The sequence below is a fragment of the Python bivittatus genome, unplaced genomic scaffold (assembly GCF_059951505.1).
Source record: "Python bivittatus isolate LINGU-HERP-01145 unplaced genomic scaffold, Pbiv_v1 ctg000020_np1212, whole genome shotgun sequence".
Classification (NCBI taxonomy): Eukaryota; Metazoa; Chordata; class Lepidosauria; order Squamata; family Pythonidae; genus Python; species Python bivittatus.
In genome coordinates this window covers 37,921,372-37,942,350 of record NW_028277030.1, presented here as the reverse complement: position 1 = coordinate 37,942,350, position 20,979 = coordinate 37,921,372, and the positions used below count along the sequence as shown (strand labels likewise).

At 37.4% G+C, this 20,979-nt stretch overlaps 1 protein-coding gene across 3 annotated transcripts in view; it reads left to right on the top strand.

The window, feature by feature from the left end:
* Positions 1-15,059, top strand: part of KHDRBS2 (KH RNA binding domain containing, signal transduction associated 2) — a 288,252-nt gene extending 273,193 nt beyond the window's left edge. Inside the window, exons 12-13 of one of the 3 annotated variants that reach the window (XM_088137381.1) lie at positions 8,352-8,522; positions 14,555-15,059. The gene's annotated coding sequence lies outside the window, so the exon portion shown is untranslated. The remainder of the gene's footprint in view (positions 1-8,351; positions 8,523-14,554) is intronic. The other 2 variants (XM_088137389.1, XM_088137396.1) reach the window with 2 other exon arrangements.
* The last annotated feature ends 5,920 nt before the right edge of the window (positions 15,060-20,979 follow it).

Below are 20,979 nucleotides of genomic sequence, written 5' to 3'. Positions count from 1 at the left end.
TATATGAGGCAAACCCCAGATGGGACCTGGATTTGGGCCCTTTTTACCCAACGGCCATTTTGTCCTTGTTTTTGTAAACTTTCAGCACATTGTGTGGGAAAGCACCAGACTGAGAGAGGAAATGGACCAGAGTAACCATAGCAGTGATTGGCCAGGAGGGTAGGCACATGAGTAACTGGGTGGGCCCTCTGCAGATGCCAGGCAGGAGGAGGATACGGGGGGGGTAGTGAGAGCAAGAGTCAGTGGCTGAAGAACGTGGGGAGTGATGGGGAAGCAGAGCCAGGTGAGCAAATGCACTGGCATCTTGTGTGTAGCCAGGAAAGCCAGCAGCAGCAGCAGTGGCAGTGACTGCCAGATAGACAAAGCAAGGAGGTTTTCTGTAGTACCAGGCAGCTAGGAGAAGCAGGTATCTCTTTCTATGCCTGATCTTATCTTTTCATTGTAGTTTTATTATTGCTCTGGGAATTGTTCTGTGATTTATTTGAAAAGAAAAATAGCAAAAAGGGATGCAAATTAGGCTCGAGAAGGCAAACCAGGAGCAAAACAGCCAGAGCATGTGAGAGTACACTGCACTGAACAGTTCAGAGAGCTGGTTCTTATCTGTGGAGTCTGAAAGCATTGGGGACCAGGTTGCTTAAAGACCCATCTGCAGGAAGTGATGCTATTCTCATTTGCATTCCTGCAGGGCTGTTAAACTCTTTGCTACAAGGAAGAAGGTCTTTCCTGACATTGCCCCCCTCATGTGGAATGGGCTGCCATCTGGGTTTATAACCACCCATCCTGACAATTTTTAAGAAAGCCCTAGGACCCACTTATTCTGTCAAGCCGTCCCTTTTATTGCCCCAAACTGGATTACTAACCATAACGTCATCTGATCTTAGTGTGATGGTGGGAAGAATTAACTGCTGGTGTGTGGGGTTTTGATCAGGATTTTATTATTATGCTTTATTCTTATACTTCTTTACAGTATTTTATCTTTATAACAACCTCGGCATCACAAAACTAAGCCTCGCTGTGGTGAATTTAGCATCCCCTTTTGATGAATTGTGATTCACGAGTCGCTTCTGTTTCACTTAACTATTTCAGGAAAGCTATAAGGAATAGAGACAAATACTATTTGTCTTCAAAGCCACTTTGACAATTAATATAATGATGTAGAGAGAGAGAGATGCCAAATCTCAAAGGTTTTCTTTCAATAAAAAGAATTCCTTACCAGATTTTTTTTTTCTTTTTAAATATCAGTTGGCTTATCATTAAGCTTCAGAGGTTCTTAAATTGCTTCTTGGAGTTTATTTGTCAAATAACTCAGGGTATAAAAGTAGAACCATAAACATTAATTGAGCAGCCATTAAGCAGGATGGCTATTTGTTTTGGGTTGATAGAGAACATAAAGCTTCAAACCCTGTGGTGGAAAACAATTAGACATGATGATGAACATGCTATTAAATTCTACTCTTACCACCCTTTTGATATCAGTTTAGCTGTGTAAAATAGCAACCAGCTGTAGTCAGTAAGCATACACCCGTGATGGGAAGTCATATTTTTACTCGCATGTCACAGTCTGTTATGAATGGAATAAAGGTTCTAATGCTTTATGCTAATGGCAGTGACTAATGATAGTCATTATCTTCATTTATGCTCATAAAAATCTTTCTCCAGGGAGTCTGATCATAAATAGAACACTGTTTAAAATTAAACAGTGAGATTTTTTTAAATGAAACACAAGATATAAAACCAACTTAAAAACAAGAGGCTGGGTGCCTAAATTATTTTATTTTAGTTAGTGTGATAATAATAGTGGCTAATTTTCCTAATTTTGCTTTTAAAAACAGATTGAAACATTTATATTCATCCCTGGGCACCCTCTGCTGAAAGCTCAGTCCAGAGAGTAATAGGGGGAAAGCTTGCAAAAGAAAACCAATGTGAGTTATAAATTTGACATTGCCAGCTTGGAGGTTTCCATTTCTTTGGCAAGAAGGACAGTAAATTTCCTCATCCATTTCTGATTTCAGTTATGAATTCTGCTTACTTGACAGGTACAGAGCACTTCATTATATGCACACTCAGAAACTCTTAAATGGATGAGGCAGCTATTTGCATCTGATAGAAGTTAAGTGGGACATTAAATTAATGCCAAACAAGTGAGTGCACATTTTGGTGTCATTATAAATGGCTGCAGTGCCCCAGTAATGTGTTGATTCTTATGTGCTGACAACTTCTATATTTCTTTGAAACTTCTCCAAGAGCTAGATGTGGAAGAATAAATTGCCACCCTGGATGATAAAATTAGCAGAAGACATAGTCACAATAACTGTGCGCTGGTCTCTTAAAATATACTAAGGTATTAGCAATTGCTGATTTTTCTAGGCTTAGATGAAAGGAAATATATCTTTTACAGTGTGAGACAGTGTAATTGTAGGAAAACTTCGGCCACAGATAAATAGTACAAGTTCACTGCATACTGTATGTATTTAGAAGATATGGATAACCGTCATTGAGATAGCACAAATGTAGCATACTGATGCACATTTAGCAACGTACTTGGTGCAAAGTCAGTGTGGATATAACTAACCTCAAATTTTCAGAAGCTGGAGGTATAGTCCAGGTCTTCTGCATAGATCCTTTCCTTTCCCAAAATAAATGATGTAAAACAGCAAACCCTGCTGTATAAATTATGGGAAATAAAAGAACATTTGTACATGGCATATTTTGTACAGGTTGAAGAACAGAACATTTCTTCACACAGAATATGGATTACTTGGGAGTATAGTATACACACTGACTGGTTTGATTTTAATGCAATATATCTACAGTAAATTCGGCATGTAGTAATGAGAAGAAAGAGCTTTGCTCAGCCTTTTTTTTTTTTCTTTTTTCTTTTTTCCACTTTGTCCTCATCCCCAAGCCATTTACTTAATGGGCAGCCAAACCACATCATCTTTCTAGACAGAGCAGTGTCATATAAACACCAAACAGAACAGAAAACCTCTGACCACTTAGTTTATAGACATACCCAGTGCCTATCCAGGGATCACCAGGAGTGCTCCATTACATTTGTTTTGTACCACAGAAAAGGCCCTCGATTTTATCTCTGCAGTATCAGATTTGGCCTCCAAGCATCCAGCTTTGCCCTGAACACAGACATTCTCTTTACTTTGGGCTCACTGTCAATGGAACTGACTTACACCTGAATGCAACACAGTCCTCAGACCTCCCATCTGTATTCTGATGCCATATAGTTCAAAAGGGCATGCATAGCAAGAAGTCAAATGTTCAAATGGGAACAAAAAAGAAACCCAACTAAATTGTTTTTATTCCAATCCAATGGCTTTCCCTTCACTTTCCCTTCTCATTTAAAATAGTTACGGTGAAAGACTAAGAAGCAATTCGACAATTAAGGCAGGATTTAGCTATTCATTCAGTACATTACTGCACACAGACATATGTGTGCATGTGTATATGTATATATGTGTGTTGGTGTATGTGTATAGTTGCTTTTCCCCAGGCATTTAGTCTAAGAAAATATCAACTGAGTGTCTAAATACTCAAATATAGAAACCTTGTTAGTTTTTCTTTGTGCTGGGAATTAAATTAAATCCAATGGGTTTTTTAAATTAAAGAAATAATACAAAATTCAAAACTGAACAAATAGCATCAGTGAGCTGCCATCAGATATGTTGAAGTCCACTAGATTATATGATTTAAAGGGGGACTAGGCAGGACTGTCAATGTTTCTCATTCTGATAGATTTATACTATCTCCAGGATCACAGGCAGTCGCTAAAGAGCAGCAATGGAAGAGATCTTTTGCCTTCCCATTTTGTTGACTGGCCACTGGGGAACATAGAACCCTGGATTAGAGTTTACTTTGGCTTCTTCTGCCAGGGATCTTCTCATATAATTTCAGAGTATTGATCTTAGAACATAGTACTAGAAATGTGCTATTCCTGTAATAGGATCTTGTGATGCTGCCTACACCAGGCTGCTGCCTTCTCTTGCCAGGTGAATGTAGGACATAAATAACTCATAGAAAGCCAAGCAAAAGCTTACCTTAATGAACAGGAAAAGTCCTGATGGCCAATCAGTCAGTCAGTTATTTTATTTCGGCCATTGACCAGCAAAACAAAACAAAAATGTCCTAATTGTTTAGAGTAAAACAAGCAATAAAATGATGTAACAATACCAGTAAAATTGTAAGTTAAAGTTTAAGAATTTGGGGCATAAAAATTAATATGGTAAAGTATGATACAATTTATATAAGGCAACTAAAAGATTGTTTAGAATAACAGAATAGTAATATTACCAATCTGAAATATATTGAACCATTATAATACTAAAAGCTAAACGCTATGGAAAAGTTGTAATTAATATTATGATTATATCTAGAGAAAATGTAGTGATGCAATGTATAAGGAAGGATAATGCATAAGGAGTGACTATGGTATCAAAACTAAAAGTTAGAATCCAATGATAGTGACTATTTATATTGTTAAAATAACCCTGGCAGCTAATGAAATTAAGGCAAAAATAAGATTCAACTGACAGCAAGGACATAACACATTGCTAAAAAGTAGAAACTAAATGGAAAGCTGCATTTGAAATGTTTTCAAATGGAAAATGTCTAGGAGATGTTTAAAGACAAATTACAGCATATTGTACAAACTATGGAGCAGTATTTGGCTGTAATCACTGAAGTAGAATCAGATAGGTCAACATCAGCAACTTGAGATAGAAAGATAATTGATGGCCAATTATTTTCAGCTAGTTCAATTAAGTTTATAATGGAGTGTATTAATGATATTCAGCAGCCTGTACAGTAAACCAAACCAGTGAGAACTGCTGGAAGTCCATGTAGATACTGTTAACAACCCAGCGTCTTTCAGAACAGACTTTGTCCTGGGGCTGCCAGGAGACCAAGTTTAGCCACATCTGGAGGGTCATCTCGGATCCACACTGGCAGCAGCTCTCCTGCGTATCAGATATGAGTCTTTCCCAAAGCTCTATGTAAATACCAAGATTGGGTTTTCTTTAAAAAAAATGGAGGGAATGTCTCCTACTGCTAAGCTATGGTATTTTCCCAATAAATGCAAAATTCAGACCAAGCGATTCCAACAATGTTTTGGAAATCATGATTAAATATGTAAGAATGTATGAATATAAGAATGCTCTGCTAGGTCAGACCAAAGACTCATCTAGCACAACATTCAAGGTCACACAGTTGCTTGTCAGATGAATCCTGATGGCAGGAAATTCTACTGCACTGAATGTCTTTGTATTGGTCCAGACTCTATTCATATTTAAATTCAGTGGCTAATAATCCCAGTGATGTATAAGATTCTTTGTAGTTTTTCCCTTGTGCCAGCAAGGAAAATGTCCTTCATAGATTACAGAGGTGTTTTTAGGTTTGGTAAGGGGGCTCCTAAGACTTTGCAGTCAGAATGTGGTACTGTACTGATAGATAGCAGTGTAGGAGAGATTTGCCTGAGGCAAGTCAAGAAGGAAAAGGGGGAAAAGGAATGACACTGTAGAGCCTCTAGTAGTGCCTCTAGAGCAGTGTTGGCTGGGGAATTCTGGGAGTTGAAGTCCACTCATCTTAAAGTGGCCATGTTTGGACAACACTGCTCTAGAGTGTCTGCTGTTGTGGGGGCCGAATCAGAAGCTAGTACATCGTGTGCCTACACCACTCATTTGTTCCTTGGCTGATTCCTGTCAACAAGTTTTTACAAAATTTCACAGGCAATTCTGAAAAGAAATATTTTAGATGAGAGATTGAAAGCGGATTGCCCCTCAACTTGTTTGCATATACTTACTCATAATAACTTTACCACGTTAGTAGCATTAGCCAAGCTTGTTCGGGTCAACTTCCAAATATTCACACAGTTGGAAATAAAATAGTTTTGGGATTATCCCCTTTATGATCAAAGGATAAGAATTTCTGAAAAATTGTCATCAAGCTAAGCTATATTTTCCCTGCTCACATTCTTTTAAAAAGAACCATAAATATTTGCATAAATAAATGAAATAAAAGACAGAGCAGCTAGCAGTTTGTAGTGGGGACCTTTAAACCTCAATTCTGTAAAGCATTTATAACTTTTTCTTCATTAGGTTTCCAGTGAGAATGCTGAAAATATTAAGCACCATGCAATCCACCAGAATTAGATTCCAATTGGCTTCAGCAATTTTCAAAGCCTGTCTGAGATTTTAAAATGATTTTAAATCACAATGAAGATGACAAATGAACACATGTCAAACCAAAAGGAAAAAAAACCTCTATCTTGTTCCTGAAAGGAGACTGTTCTCTTTGCTTTTAAAATACTGTAAGCTGTTCCATTTTCCAAATATTGAATCACAAATTAGATTCATTTGAATATATGGTACCTGCTCTATTTTTCCTTTTGTTTGTTATTATTCCTCCACAAAAGTTCAAGTAATGAAAGGTAGAGTGCTGCACTCATTTTAGTTTGCATATGCTGTATGAAGACATTTCAAGGAAGTTACTTTTGTACCTCTGAAATGAGTTGAAAATATATCTCTTTATGCATTCAGCTAATGTTTTCTTTCTTTTGCTGTTTTTTTCCCCTCCCAGTTCTCCTGTATTTCCTTTCCTTTCTTTCAGAAAATCAAATAAACCACACACAAAATGAACAAGATTAAGGGTTGGGTTTTTTTTTGTTGTTGTCGTTAAAAAAATTAAAAAGGGAGGGAATGACTGTCATACCCACCCTGTGTAATAGTTTGCAAATGTACTAAGTGGCTGTAATTTCATTCCAATCAAAGGAAGAGCCATCTGGCTCCATTATATGACTGGCTGATTTGATAATAGGCGTGAAGAAACAGTTTGCAATATGTAAGCATGCTAGAGGCAGCTAAGGGACGCATTAAGGAGATTTTAAAATATTAAGTCCTAACTTTAAGTAGTAGAAATAATACTGCCTTCACACTAACTTTCTCAATCCAGCACTCTGCAGTTGTATTGGACTTTAACTCCCAATGACTGAATTGGCTGTGCATTATGAGAATTAAAATCCAGTACAATTGAAACAATCCAACTGGGGCAGAGTCTTCTTATCTGCACAAATATGAAAGGATGTGCTGAAATGCTAGGCACCTTTTGCATCACGACATCTTACTCCCCTTCCCTAAAATACTAAGATATGTAATCCTGAAAACAGAGCCTAATAGTCCATCAGGTCCACATCCAATTTCTCAGAGGGGCAGATGCTTTTTTGGAAATTCACAAGCAGGATTTAAAGGCAACTTTCTCCAGTAGTGATATTCCGTATAGAGAGAAACTTAAAGTTTCTCTATAAATATCATAAATATTTGCCTTTGATGATTTCATGTCTAAAAAACAACTTTGTTTACACAAGTAAACCCAGAAAACTTCATAGGCAGATGTAGAGAAACACGACCTAAAAAGTATCTAAGATCATATTTATTTTCTGTGATCAGCTACATAGATTATGAAAAGATGCAGCCATTAATCAGTTTAGGATGTAAATGGTGAATGTTATGGTATATGGGAATGACCTTGGGAGACAGGGCAAAGAGACACAACCAAGGGAATATGGTTATCAGATAAAAGGCACTTGAGGCCTCAGCAGAAATGTGAGTGGGGCAAGAGGCTCAGGAGACCCTTCCTAGTTTCTTGGGCTGTAAAGAAGACTGAGGAAGAGATGTACTTTCAGACTTGCAAAATTCTGTTAATGTAACCTTACAATAAAATAGAGCTAGTTCTTCTAGCCATGCTTCCTGTCTGGTCTACCTTGTAAGACTGACAGTTATTAAATGGTTCCACTGAATGCTAAATTTACTTCACAGTTTTATAGCCAAATTTGGTTTTTCCCTATTTTTAAAATATTCATTTCAAGATATGTTTGTTCCCTGTTCCTCTTACCAGGAACTTATAGCAATGTATATTCCATCCTCTTCTTTTACAAACGTTCCATTCTGAACTGGAAGAATTTCCAGAATTCTGGAATTTCTCAAATTAATTCAGCAACATTTCTTTCTTTTCCTCATCTCTTTTTTCCACACTATATTATAAGTTGGATTCACTTCTTGTTTCTTAAAAAAATAAAGAACAAAAGGTTGAATTAAGTGTATTTATGTGAAGTCCCTACTTTTAAGATTCTTTCTCCTAATATAAAATATTAAAACATTGTTCAGTGAAAAGTTAAACAATATCGTCCCCATATCTTTTTCTTAACCCTTTAAATATTTGAAATAATGAATATAATTTGATTTTTAGACATTCTGTCAAGAATATTAATAGTTTTTAAGTGCAGTAATGTTTGAAGGAGAAATATAGATTAATTTCCAGTGTTTGCTTTTTTGCAAATCTCTTTCTAGGAGAGGAACAGCCCACCCTACCCTTAAAAAAAGCACAAATGGATAAAGATGGAAGAAACAGCAACTTACACACTGCCATTCTTTCTCCTTCACCCCATTTCTATAGAAGATACCAAAGCAGAGTCCAGAAACTCATCTTGGAGAACAAAGGCTGATTTCTGGTTTGTTCAGGTATATGAATTTTTAAAATAATCCGAACCCTAATTTTTAATTTAGAATTCAAATTTGGACTTGATGTTCAATCTTAATGTCAATAAGAGGGAGGGAGAGGGAAAAAAAACTAGGGTCACACACACACCCACACCCACACACACACACACACACAGAGCCGTCTGAGATTCAAAAGGCTGCCATACCAATGTCCACTACTAATGCAGGGGGAACTTTGCTAAAAAGTCACCATACGCTCTTCAAGACTTTGCAAGAATAGGCATGCACTGGCACAGTAGGATCATGACTGGGGCATTCTTAAGTTGCTCCTCTCCTGTTCTGATGCTGGCTGGATTGTAAACCCATTTAAGAATACTCTGTCCAGATGTAAATGCTGGAGCAGTGAGTTGTCAGGCGTTCAGTGAGGGCCACTGCCAATCTCAGCCTTCCCACAGATACTTCCCTTGGTGATGTGCCCTCCCGACTTTCCATGCCAGGAAACCGATTATGAATATGTATATAATATTGTATATAATATACACAAAGGTAAATTAAATTGATAGAAAGTTAAAGCATCAAAAATGCACATATATGCAGATACAACAAGCAGCTTTAAATAGAAACTTTTTAAAAAGAATACTATCATTATTATTACCTGCAGAAAGGTAGTAGTTTAAGGAATGAAATGTAGCAATTCAAAGTTTCTACCAGGTTTCAAACTGGGACGTCTACACATCAAGCAAAAGCTATAACCACTGTGTCACTGAGAGAGACCTATCAAAGAAACTGCAACAGATGTTCCTGAGCAAAGCTGGGACAATAAAGGAGGGGGAGATTTCTGCCTCTAGCCAGTCATAGTGCAGAGGCTTGCCTAGAACAAAGTAAGTGCAGCATTAAGCTGGCAACCGCCAGATAACACTATTTTCAGCTCAGAGCAGGAGAATATGGGAAAAGACTGCCTCGGCAGTAGGCTGGTGCAAAGTAGAAGACAATGCCCTTCACAAACAGTTGGTAGCCCATGCTTGTGATAGGGCAACTTGACTGCATGAATAACCTTAGTATTTCATTTCTACACAAAGCCATTTCTGTTCTTGCCACCTCTTCCCCTTCTACCCATGGATAAAGGGCTGCCCTACAATCAATTCACTAATTAATTACCTGGTTAAAGTATAGTTCTTGCAAAATGTAATGTCCCAGTCTGAGTCTGATCTACTTTCCATGGATGTCAAACAGCCAAGTACTAACCGGGTCCAGCACTGTTTAGCTCCTCAGCCCACAATGTGGGCCAGGGGGCTACCAAGAAAACAACATGGATGTGTCTGTGAAGTGAACAGGAGTTGACCTCAGTTTGAACGACACTTATTTTAACTTGCCAATTAAATCTATTTTAATAATTTCTCATTTTATAGCTCAGAATTCAGGGAATGTAAGGTTGATCTAAACTTTTTGCCACATATATTAAAATGATGGAAACCTACTGGGATGGATCTAGCAGAAGCCTCCCATTTTTATGTGGAAATGGGTTCATTCCAAAGAATGAACTTGAGATTCCAAAGTTTTTGAGTCATACTACTTGGAACATATAGACTGAAAATGCAGTTCAGATTGAGGCAAGCACCAGATCAACACAATCCACAAGCATACAAACTTAATGCTGCCACCACATATCTTTGAGGAAGATCATGTACTTTGAGGAATATCAAGAGGTAGCCCTAGACATGGGCTTTGATTTTTAGAATTTTTGTTGTGAGCCACCTTGCTGTAAATGGCAGGATAGAAACATATTAAGTAAATACATTAACTTAACTTTTTTCCCTCCCACAAATTCAACATCTAAACATTTTAATATATAGCAATATACTTATCTGCTACACCATTCCTCTCTTTCTGTCTCCCTCTCCCTCTCCCTCTCCAGTTCTTCTTCTTTGGGGTTCTTTTTATTCTGTGTTGCCTCCCTGACTTTAGCTCCCTCTGCTCACAAATGGGGTCTCAGAAGACCTTGGAAAGGCTGGCTGACCACTTAGCTAGTTACTTGCTCGGCCACCTGTACTGACTGGAGAAAGGGCCCCAACAGCAACACCCAGCTCAGAATCAAGGAGGGGAGAAAGAGTGGAAACCTCTATTCTTCAGCAAGGATTTAGTCTGTTTTTAGCTTTTTCTAGTTTTATATGCCGCCCAGAGTCCATTGGAGTTGGGTGGCTAATAAAAATATGCATAAAAATGGCTAATAGAATAATCATCATCATCAGTGGCTGCAGCAAAATTTCACAAATTGACTATAAGCAGCATCATGACCAGGTTGTGAAAAATATTCATTGGGAACTTTGTAAGAGGTTTGGATTCAAATGTAGCAAAATCTACTGGGATCATCAATTTGAGAAGGTTTTAGAAAATGAGTTGGGCTAAAAACTTATGGGACTTTAAGACAGGCATCTTGTTTATATCATGCCTGATATAACAGTCATTGAAAAGAAGAAAGTCTGGTTCATTGACTATAACAGTTGATTGAGGAAGATTGAGGAAAAGCAATTGGAAAAAATACTGGGATTTGTACATCAAAATTGAATACTTATGGAAAAAAAAGTCCACTGTTATACCAATTATGCTTGGAGCCCTCGGAGCAATATCTAAAGGACTCCCTTGATATCTGGAAATTTTGAATTTATTGGACCTGAACATCCTAATTTTATATTTAAAAAACCCACCTTGCTTGGAACTGCCTATATTCTTAGTTTTTACCAGTCTTAGGCTGTGACTGTAGATGACATCATCATCTACATCATCATCATCATCATCATCATCATCATCTCTACTTACCATCATCTTTACTTAGCAAGGAGCAAAGGTGGCATGGAATGTTGCAAGTACACCAGACAGTTGAAGAAGAAAAAAGGGCATTGGGAGAATATCTGAAGGACAGTGAAGAAGATGCACTGAAGCTACTACATCATTTACTGAATACTGAGGAGACCAAACTGGCCTACAAGAAAGACCAAATGAAGAATAGATAAGAGACATGGCAAGGCAAAGTATTACATGGCCAGTACAGAACAAAACTAGCAGGCAAAGCAGATAACAACGAGAGCTGGCAATGGCTAAGAGCTGGAAAGTTAAAGAAACAGACCGAGGGGCTAATTCTGGCTGCACAAAACCAAGCATTAAAAACAAATGCCGATAAAGCCAGAATTGAGAAGACAGCAACAGGTAGCAAATGCCACCTCTGCAAAGAAGCTGAAGAAACAGGGGACCATCTAGTTGGCTGCTACAAGAAGATCTCACAGACTGACTACAAACAATGGCATGACAAAATAGCAACAATGGTGCACTGGAATATCTGCAAGAAATACCATTTGCCTGCAAGCAAGAACTGGTGGCACCACAAAACAGACAAAGTAATAGAAAATGAAGAAGCTGAAGTGCTCTGGGACTGTAGAATTCAAACAGACAAGCACCTGCCACACAACACCCCAGACTTAACAATTGTTGATAAGAAAGACAAAAAGTCTGGATAGTGGACTTTGCAATACCTGGAGACAGCAGAAGAGAAGAGAAAGAACTGGAGAAAATCACAAAATACAAAGACCTGCAAATAGAAGTAGAATGACTGTGGCAAAAGAAAGCAAAGATAGTACCAATAGTTATTATAGGTGCCTTGGGTGCAGTCCCAAAACATCTGGAGCACCACTTGAAGACCATCGACATTGATAAAATCACCATCAGTCAATTGCAAAAGGTAGCTTTACTTGGAAAAGCTTACATCCTGCAATTATGCCTTTAACACCATCAAACAACAACATCTGCCTACCCCAGGTCCTTGGGAAGGACTCAATAGGTGGATAAAAATGCCAAATCCAGTCTAAACATCTGGCTGACTGTGTGACTGATGATGATGATGATGCTTAAACAGGACACCTAGAATAGATTTTAATATTCCATTTTGCACAGAACCTTTCTGTGGCAGCAAGGGTCATTCCTTCAGCTCAGTAGCCCTTCCAAAATGAAAGCCATATGTACTTATGATTAGAAGACAAGAATAAAAGGTATACTCTGTGAAAAACCAGTGGACCATCTACTTCATTATTCTGTTTCTGACAGTACTAATAATGACTTCTAGTTGCTGTAGGTTGAGCACAATCAGATATTGGCCGATCTCAAAATAATTAAGTAGGATTGACCCTAGTTAGTCCTTGGATAGGAGATCACCAGGAAATCTTGGTAATGTAGGGTAGACTAGGAAGTTGAAAAAACATCCAGGAAAAAAGCAATGAAAAATGTGGATTTCTCCATGTAACCACAAGGAGTAGAACTTTTCTTGAGGAAAATTTTATCTTTACTTTAATAGGATATAGATTTATATTGGGAGAATGCAATAATGTTAAGAGTCCATTAATATTTGATTCAGGAATTCGGGAATCAGCCCACTTGGGTAGTGAATGATTAAGCGAATAAGAGTTTCAACTTGGAGTCTGAGTCAAAATAAAGTTTGCAAATGCAAAACATCATTCCTCCTATTCACCAACTTTGGAGACATAAAAGGTGTATTTTTAAAAAAAAAATCTGAAAGGATGGGGTAAAATGTACAGGCATAGGACTGCCATCTAAGGTAATTCAGCAGTTTTAGACATGCACTAAACTTCTTTAAATTCTTTTTGCTTCCTCCAAAACCCAAAAGTGACTATTATTTTAATAGGCAATTTCCTCCTCTTGGAGATGAACCTACCAAATGTCAGACAAACATGGGGAGAGGGTGCAAGAATCATGCAAAGAACCTTTTAAAATATAGAATAAAAAAATTGTTATTTCCCCCATGACCTATTCTTTAGCAGAAAGACATTGTAGAACTTTCCTTTGGTTATTTAAAAGAGGAGAGTCCTGTAAGAAGAGGTGCAGATTTTGCAGTTAAACTTCCTTGCTTCTCAATTTTTTAAAGAAAGGAAAGTTTCTATACTTTTTTTAAAAAAACAGGCAAAATTAGATAACACAGTGCAACTTTATTTTAACAGGTTTAACAAAGAAGGAGAGATATTGATTATAATGAAGGTCCAGTAAACTGAAGAGGCAATGTTATGCCATATCTGTAAATGCTATAAGTTACAGTAGAATTTGGCCAGTCTCATGCAAAATCTTTGTGACAAGAAAGATTTTGTGGCAAGAAAGAAAACTTTGTGGGTCTAGAAAATCAAGGTTTTACTGTATGTGTAAATAAGATAACCTTGCTGCCTGAAAGCAATGTGATTGAAAAACCTCTGAGAATCTAAGCCTGATGATTAAAGGCTAGACTCTCAATTCCTGCTTCTCTCTTCAATCTACTTTTTTATGGAGAAATAAAACCTAGAAGGAGTAGGGGATTTAGGCACTGTTTTCATCTTTCACAATGCTCTGAATGAAGCCATGAAGTCTCATGTTCATACCAGTTTGGTTCTGGTCACTTTGAAAAGATCCTGCCTCCCTTCATGAAGCCACGTAGTCTGTGATGGCCCTTGGGATTCAGAATTCAGTCAAATTCAATGCATTTACACACACACACACACAGAGAGAGAGAGACAGACGAGCCATGTGGTGTAGCAGTTAAGGTACTGGACTAGGGACGGAGAGCCATGGGTTCTAGTGCTTCCTTAGGCATGGAAGCTGAGTGGGTGTCTTTGGGCCAGTCACTCTCTCTCAGCAAGAAACTGAAAAACCTCTACAACCCACACTGGACCGGTGTGGTAGATGAGGGTCCACAACTTTCAGTGAAAGGCCTTCATCCCACAGTGGATTGATTTGGGCTGAAAATAATAATGCACATACACACACATACTTTTCTTTTGTGTGTGTGTGGGGGGGGGGGGTAACCCAGTCCCTAAATGTGGCATTTGTAGCACATTATGGTCTATGCCTTGGCACATAGGAATAGAATAGGAAGTGCTTTATCATTCTCCTTTGGCTGTGGTCATGAAAGAATAATGAAGTCTCTGAAACGTTCATGGAGCTTATTTGTATTGGCCTGCACAGGTGGGTTGGTGTCATTGATAATTAATGACTGGCTGATTCTCATTCCACTGTTTCCACAGGCCGGCGACAACTGTCAAGCAGAAAAAAAGATGTGATGGGCAACAAATCAAAACACTGTGCTTGTAAAGGTCAAGATGATATTTTGCTCTTCAGTATTCCAAGACGGAAACCCAGGGAACATGGCACCATCGGTCCACCCACCCTGAAGCCCGAGGGGGAGGGGAGAAAGAAATTGTAACAAAGCAGGGAAAACAGTAAAACAATAAATCTTTTGGAAGTGTTGAAAAAAATGAAGTCCTTGTGAATCAATCTTTGTGGGTAGAGTTCTCATTGCCCACGACCAATAATACTCTAAATAAGATTGATCCAGTGTACGGCCTTGATTAATGGAGAAAGAACTTCCTGTGATATTTCACATGAGATGTCTTTGGTTTAATGATTGCACTCCAAGGCAATGATATTATTTAAATCCTGCACATTTCACCATAATGAAGAATTTAACATAAGGAAAGAAAATAATATAGACTCTCTCCTTATAAAACTCTTGCCAGCAGAACCTGGGTTTACATCTGGGGAGTGGGTGGGTATTTGTGTGTATATTTCAGTGCAAGATGTTAAGAAGACTATCTACTTTTAAATCCTGCTTATGAGCTTCCAGCAACATCTGGTGGCTGTCTGCCTTAAGTCACAGGATCTTGGCCAACCCTAGTAAACCTTAATCTGATTTAACAAGCCTATTTGTAAGTGTAAAATCGTAATTCATGTCTTGCTTTTAATGTAAGAGATTTATTTATCAGTAACAGTAGTTTCATTTATGTAGATTACTCCATGATAAGTACACCTATCTGACCTAATCCTAAAATAATTGCTTCAGCTAGGAATATCTATTTATTTGCTTGCTTTTTGGTTAAAAGCCTATACAGTCTCTCACTAAGTTTCACTGAATTTAATGAAACCTACTTCTGAATAGACATTATAGCACTGCACTGTAAAAGGCTGCTTTCAGCTATAATTCTATACCCATTTTCCTGAGTATAAGACTTTTTCTTTTTGGGGGATTAATAAAGTTTGACCAATCATGCAATTCTTCACAAGCCTGGGAATAAATTGCACAGAGCTCAGTGGACATAAATAGGATTTGATGATTGAATGTTTTAAGCAAATGACATCAAAACTTTATTTGAAAACTGGTTTATGATACATAAAAGTATTTAAAGGCATTATAACTTAATAGCACATGTTTCTTACAGTATTCAAATGTTACGAAACAGTGAAAACTGATTATGTACTAATTTAGCAGTCCAAAGAGGGATACATTTATATGTATATGTGTGCCTTCTTTCCAAGAATAACCACAGTTAATTTAGTGAAACAACTTAACTACACAGTTAGTTACAACTTCGAATTATCCAGTTTGACTGCTATTGCATTCCTTCATTATATTTCTAATTTATGAGACCGACTGTTGGATTTGCATTCCGAATATAGACACCTTCTGTTGGACAAAATAAGAGTGTCAAACTACAGATGACCCTAGAAAAGCAATACATTCTTGCTGGGAAGGAGGCATATTTTTGGCAACCACTTGGGTAAGGGCAGGAGAATGGTGCTCTTTAGCTGAAATTCTTTGAGTCTGTGAAGTTTTTAAAATAAAATTTTAAAAACTTCACAAACTCAATCAATAAATCATTTTGATTATTTTATCAGTTGATCAAACCTAGAGAAGGCTTAAGTCTCCTAGTTTTGCTGTTATTTTAGTTCAAAAAAGATGGAATTGTGGCTGGCTTAACTGCAGCCTTTGGCTATCATTTGGAAGCATGATCCTGGGAGGCCAAGGGAACAACGAAAGAAGAGCTACATTGCACATTAAGTGAATATGTTAAAAGTGTGCTTAGCATTGACCAATACTATTTTCAGGATAAAACAGCAGCAAAAAGCCCCAAGGCTCCTAGGGTGGATTTTTTTCAAATCCTTTCTCCTATCCAGTTTTCCTTCCTAAGTTCCTCTCTTATCTGTTTCCCCCCCAAAATGCTACTGCAGGCAAAATAGCAATAGGTAGTCTTTTTAGTGGAAAAACTCGTTTGGACATTCCAATCAAGAGTAAAGCTTCATAAGGCTATTCTGTGTGTATGTATGAGTGGGCTACTCATGTGGTTTTATTTTTATTTTTAAAAATGAACAATAATAAGCATGATTTTAAAAAAATGCCTGGTTGACATAATAATGCTTCTTGATCCTGAGCCCATCAAGGGAAAATTGCAGCACAGAATCAGACAGGAAGAATTTTATTCCCCAAAATTTATAAAACAAATATTGCATTCAACTGACCAAATTCTCACTACATGTAATCTAGATTACAGAATGTAAGCATTAAGCAAATGATGAAAATTACAGCACTTTGCCTCAATTTACATAATTTGTATAATGACATCAACTGGCACAAATGATGTGATTAGTGATATTTGCATAATGGCATCATCACCAAAATGACATAATGACATGCAATTTGCATAATTAACCATTATGCAAATGATATAATCACCAGGATGACATAATTTCAGATTTAACGGACAGTCTTGAATAACAGACACTGTCTCCCCCCAATTAGTCTTTTAAAACTAAGTTTCACTGTAATAAAACATATAAGAAAACCTCTCAAAAGCCAATAGAAATCTTTCCACATTCTATCCATAATTGTTACTTACAGTACAGGTAAGTTTTGGGAAGATCCCTTTGCTTGTGCTATTAGTAAGCAGCTTTTTTCAGAAAAGATTGGCAATAGATAGAAACATCTGTTGTGTGAAGGAAATGTTTTAGCTTTGGAAGAAGTAGGATATGAAAGCTTGCTGCATAATAATCATATTTCATTTCTATCCAAAGGATAAATGATATACTTTAGCTTCCCAGGTATCCAAACTTGTTAACCTTCCTTGAATTAAATTGCTCAGTGAAAAGATTTGATCATTAATATTTTGGTTAGTCACCTGCTAGTTCTCCATACTGCAGACATCCCCCTGCTCAGCAAACTCAAAGAAAACATCACTCCCATATTGATCTGAAAGCTTATTTACTGAAAAACAACCACTATAAATAAAACCAGAGTTTTATAAAGATATATACATTGTATCTTATTAGGCCAAAGGCCACAACAAAATATAAACAATATCACAACACAAATGTTAATGGCAGTATTCACACTGACAGGCAAGCTGAATATAAAAACATTTTTATCATCATTACCTCTTCTACCAACATAGTAGGTGAGTGCCAACAGAAATGGAATAACAAACAAACTAAAGTTGGAAATATTACTATGCCCAGGGTGAGGGTGGGAGCTGACACTCCGCGAGGTATTTTTAAACAATTATATAACAGAAAAGCTTAAGAAGTGGGAAAGTAACATCCGAAACAGTCCATAAAATGAATTAATAGAGAGAAAGAAACTCTACAAGCTCTAGATGTCCTTTACTTCTGGGAAATACAAGTCATGAGCACTTTAGAACTATGAAAACTATAGTAGTCAAGACTCACTGGAGAAGAGAAATAGAAATTTGAGTCATGGGAAGGGAAGGGGACACCCTGATGGCTGGAGCTCTAAGGGGGAGCACTCCTATTAGAATGTGAGAAAAAAATGATGTTTTGTTGCCAATGCCAATTGACATTTATTCTTTCTAGAGCCTCTACAACAGTGTTGTCCAAACTTGGCCACTTTAAGATGAGTGGACTTCAACTCCCAGAATTCCCCAGCCAGCATGAAGTCCACTCATCTTAAAGTGGCCAAGTTTGGACAACACTGCTCTACAATATTTCTAGCATGTCTAAGTGTCTCAGCCTCCCCTTCTAATAAAAACCTTCTTTCAAAGACAATCTCACCACTCTTCTATAAGGTACTCACCTGCAAATATGTATCTGAGATGTGCTCACAGTTCTTGGAAAGATGTTATTTGTATTTTTTATTAACAAGAGACTGAAGTCATATTCTACAAAGATGGCAGACAGAAAAACTAAGGCTGCTTTATAACTGATGTTCTTGTTGTCTCTCCGGTGGCACTGAATTACAGCAGCATGCATGAAATGAGAATCTGTCTGGGCCATTCAGTCTCCAATATTTTGACTAATAATGCTATGTTCCCAAATACATTTTGGAAGAAGCAGTTGTCATTGCTCATTGGTCATCTAATGAGGAGAAAGGGGGAGAAATTATGAAATACCTCCCTGCTAGCCAGAGAGAGAAAGAAAAGAGCAGATCTGATTTTGGCTAACACCTTTCACTCTTTTGCTAGAAGAGCATTCTCATTAGGGAGAACTGGAAGAGACAAAGATAATTGTATAAAGGGTAAATTAGGGCAGGTAGACATCCAGGATTAGAGTGGATCATACAATATGTGCAGCTGGACATTCAACTTTTTTTTACGATAGAATCTCATCTGAATAACAATGTCTCACAAATCTGACATGGGAAAAGCAACTGAAAGGGTACCATGATGTCAGGGGTGGGCTATTGCTGTTATGATTCACACCATAGCTCTACTCAGAGCCTGTCATATTGATATTATCATGCTAGCCTTTTATTCTCAGGAGGTGAACAAGAAAAGCAACAGTTCAACTGGAAACTAGGCTAATTCCTTTCCATGATCATACAGAAGGAAATTGCTTAACAGTTCCTGTTTTCTGAGCCAGACAAAGGAGTGAGCACTTGATTCCTCTCAATCATTTGCAGCACAGGCTGGAGCCTTTGGGGGGCTTAGCCAGCATCATAAAATCTCTCAGGGTGGATCACTAAAACTTCAGCCCATCTCACAAGATCCTGTGCAAGAATAAGCCAAAATTCAGAAAAGATCTTCTGGGAGTGCTCCTGTCATTTCACTGTTCTCACATGAGATGACAGCAAGACACTTTAAGACGGGCACACTCATGACATTTCAATCATTTTGGAAGACACGTTTTGGCAAGACAATGTTTCTGGGTGCAAGGCAGCCTGATACTCTGGCATTAAGGAGGGGAGCAATAAAAGCATGCACTACAAATAGAATCCTCCAGAGAAACGCAATAAATCCTTCTTCTGCAACTCTGCATATCCATAAATACTTCTGTGCTGCTTGCACTGCCTTGAAAAGCAGCTCCATAGGTTAGTTGCAATCCCAGGCTTTACTTGTGAGGAAAGACACAAAAAATAATTTCTTAGTAAAATTCTAGGGCAGCCTGATTGTTTATTACTCTGGGGACATGGAGGGCTGTTAGTTACTAAAATTGTAGTTATTCCATGGGCACTTCTTCAATATGCATACTTCATTTTTAAAAAAAGAAAAGAAAACTTTAAAACCCTAAAAATCCTAAAGCTTTTACCCCTCCCCCAAATTTACATCCTAATTGTTAGACGCGTGCAAAACACTACCAATACAAAATACTTTGAGCTCCAGTTTAAAACAGTGTTTAAGTTCAAAACAGACTGTTCTAATCATTCCAGAACTATTCCAACCACAAAATTACCCCACTGTGAGTTGAAAACACTTTTACAAACTTAGAAGATTTACTGTATGATCAGTCCAGTCCAGTTTGAACTTAAAACAATTGTTTCAAGGAGCATTTCAAGTTCAAAGCACATTAAATATACACTTTTTGGCCCATCATCTTAAATGACCACATGAAATTTAGAGGTTGTTAGTGCAAGTATAGGAAGAGTTATCAAAATAATTATGGATCTTATTCAGGGAACAATTGCAGGATCTGAGCAATATGATTCATGTAGTTAATTTGTTAATGGCAACAATGTAAATTTATAAGAATGTATTATTTTTGTAATAATTCATTTTGATGGAACATTTATTATAGCAGTTCTTAAAAAAAAAGAACAGCTTGCACTTTGCCTTTCCATTTGTGTTTGCTTGGTCTGTTAGTCATTTTTTCCCTTCTGTCCTGACACTGAAATATATGTTCTGAAATAAAAACCTTACTCCCAACATTTACAAGGACTAGGTACTGAGTGCAATTTGATTTAACAATAAAGTTGGCTGTTTGGGGAGCTGTAACTTCTCTGTAAATGGAACTCTGCAAAATGTTTGCTTACAAATCCTATCCTGTAAAATGTCACTTTTAGGGAAATTTAAAGCAAAGCAAAGCAATCTTGTTCTTCATACTTCCATAGTGAACTTAAAGTTGCATTAAAATGAGCATGGGGGACAGATCACTATTTCTGTTTTACCAGGCTGTATTCCTGTAGCAGCTTTTAAGCCTTGCAGACAGTTGTTTGTTTCCTTGTTTACTTACAAATTTCTACCTAGTGACAATCAAAGTGGCTATCAGTAGCTTACACTATGCATAAAACAAGAATTAAAACATCCAGGTTCAAAACAATTCTTCATAAAACCCAACACAAAAACATAAAAAACGGAATATAAAGACCAAAAAAAAAACCAAGGAACAACTAGAAAATAAGATGACATCAAGTATAAACTTAAGAAAGGCCCTTGAAAATAATTCAGTT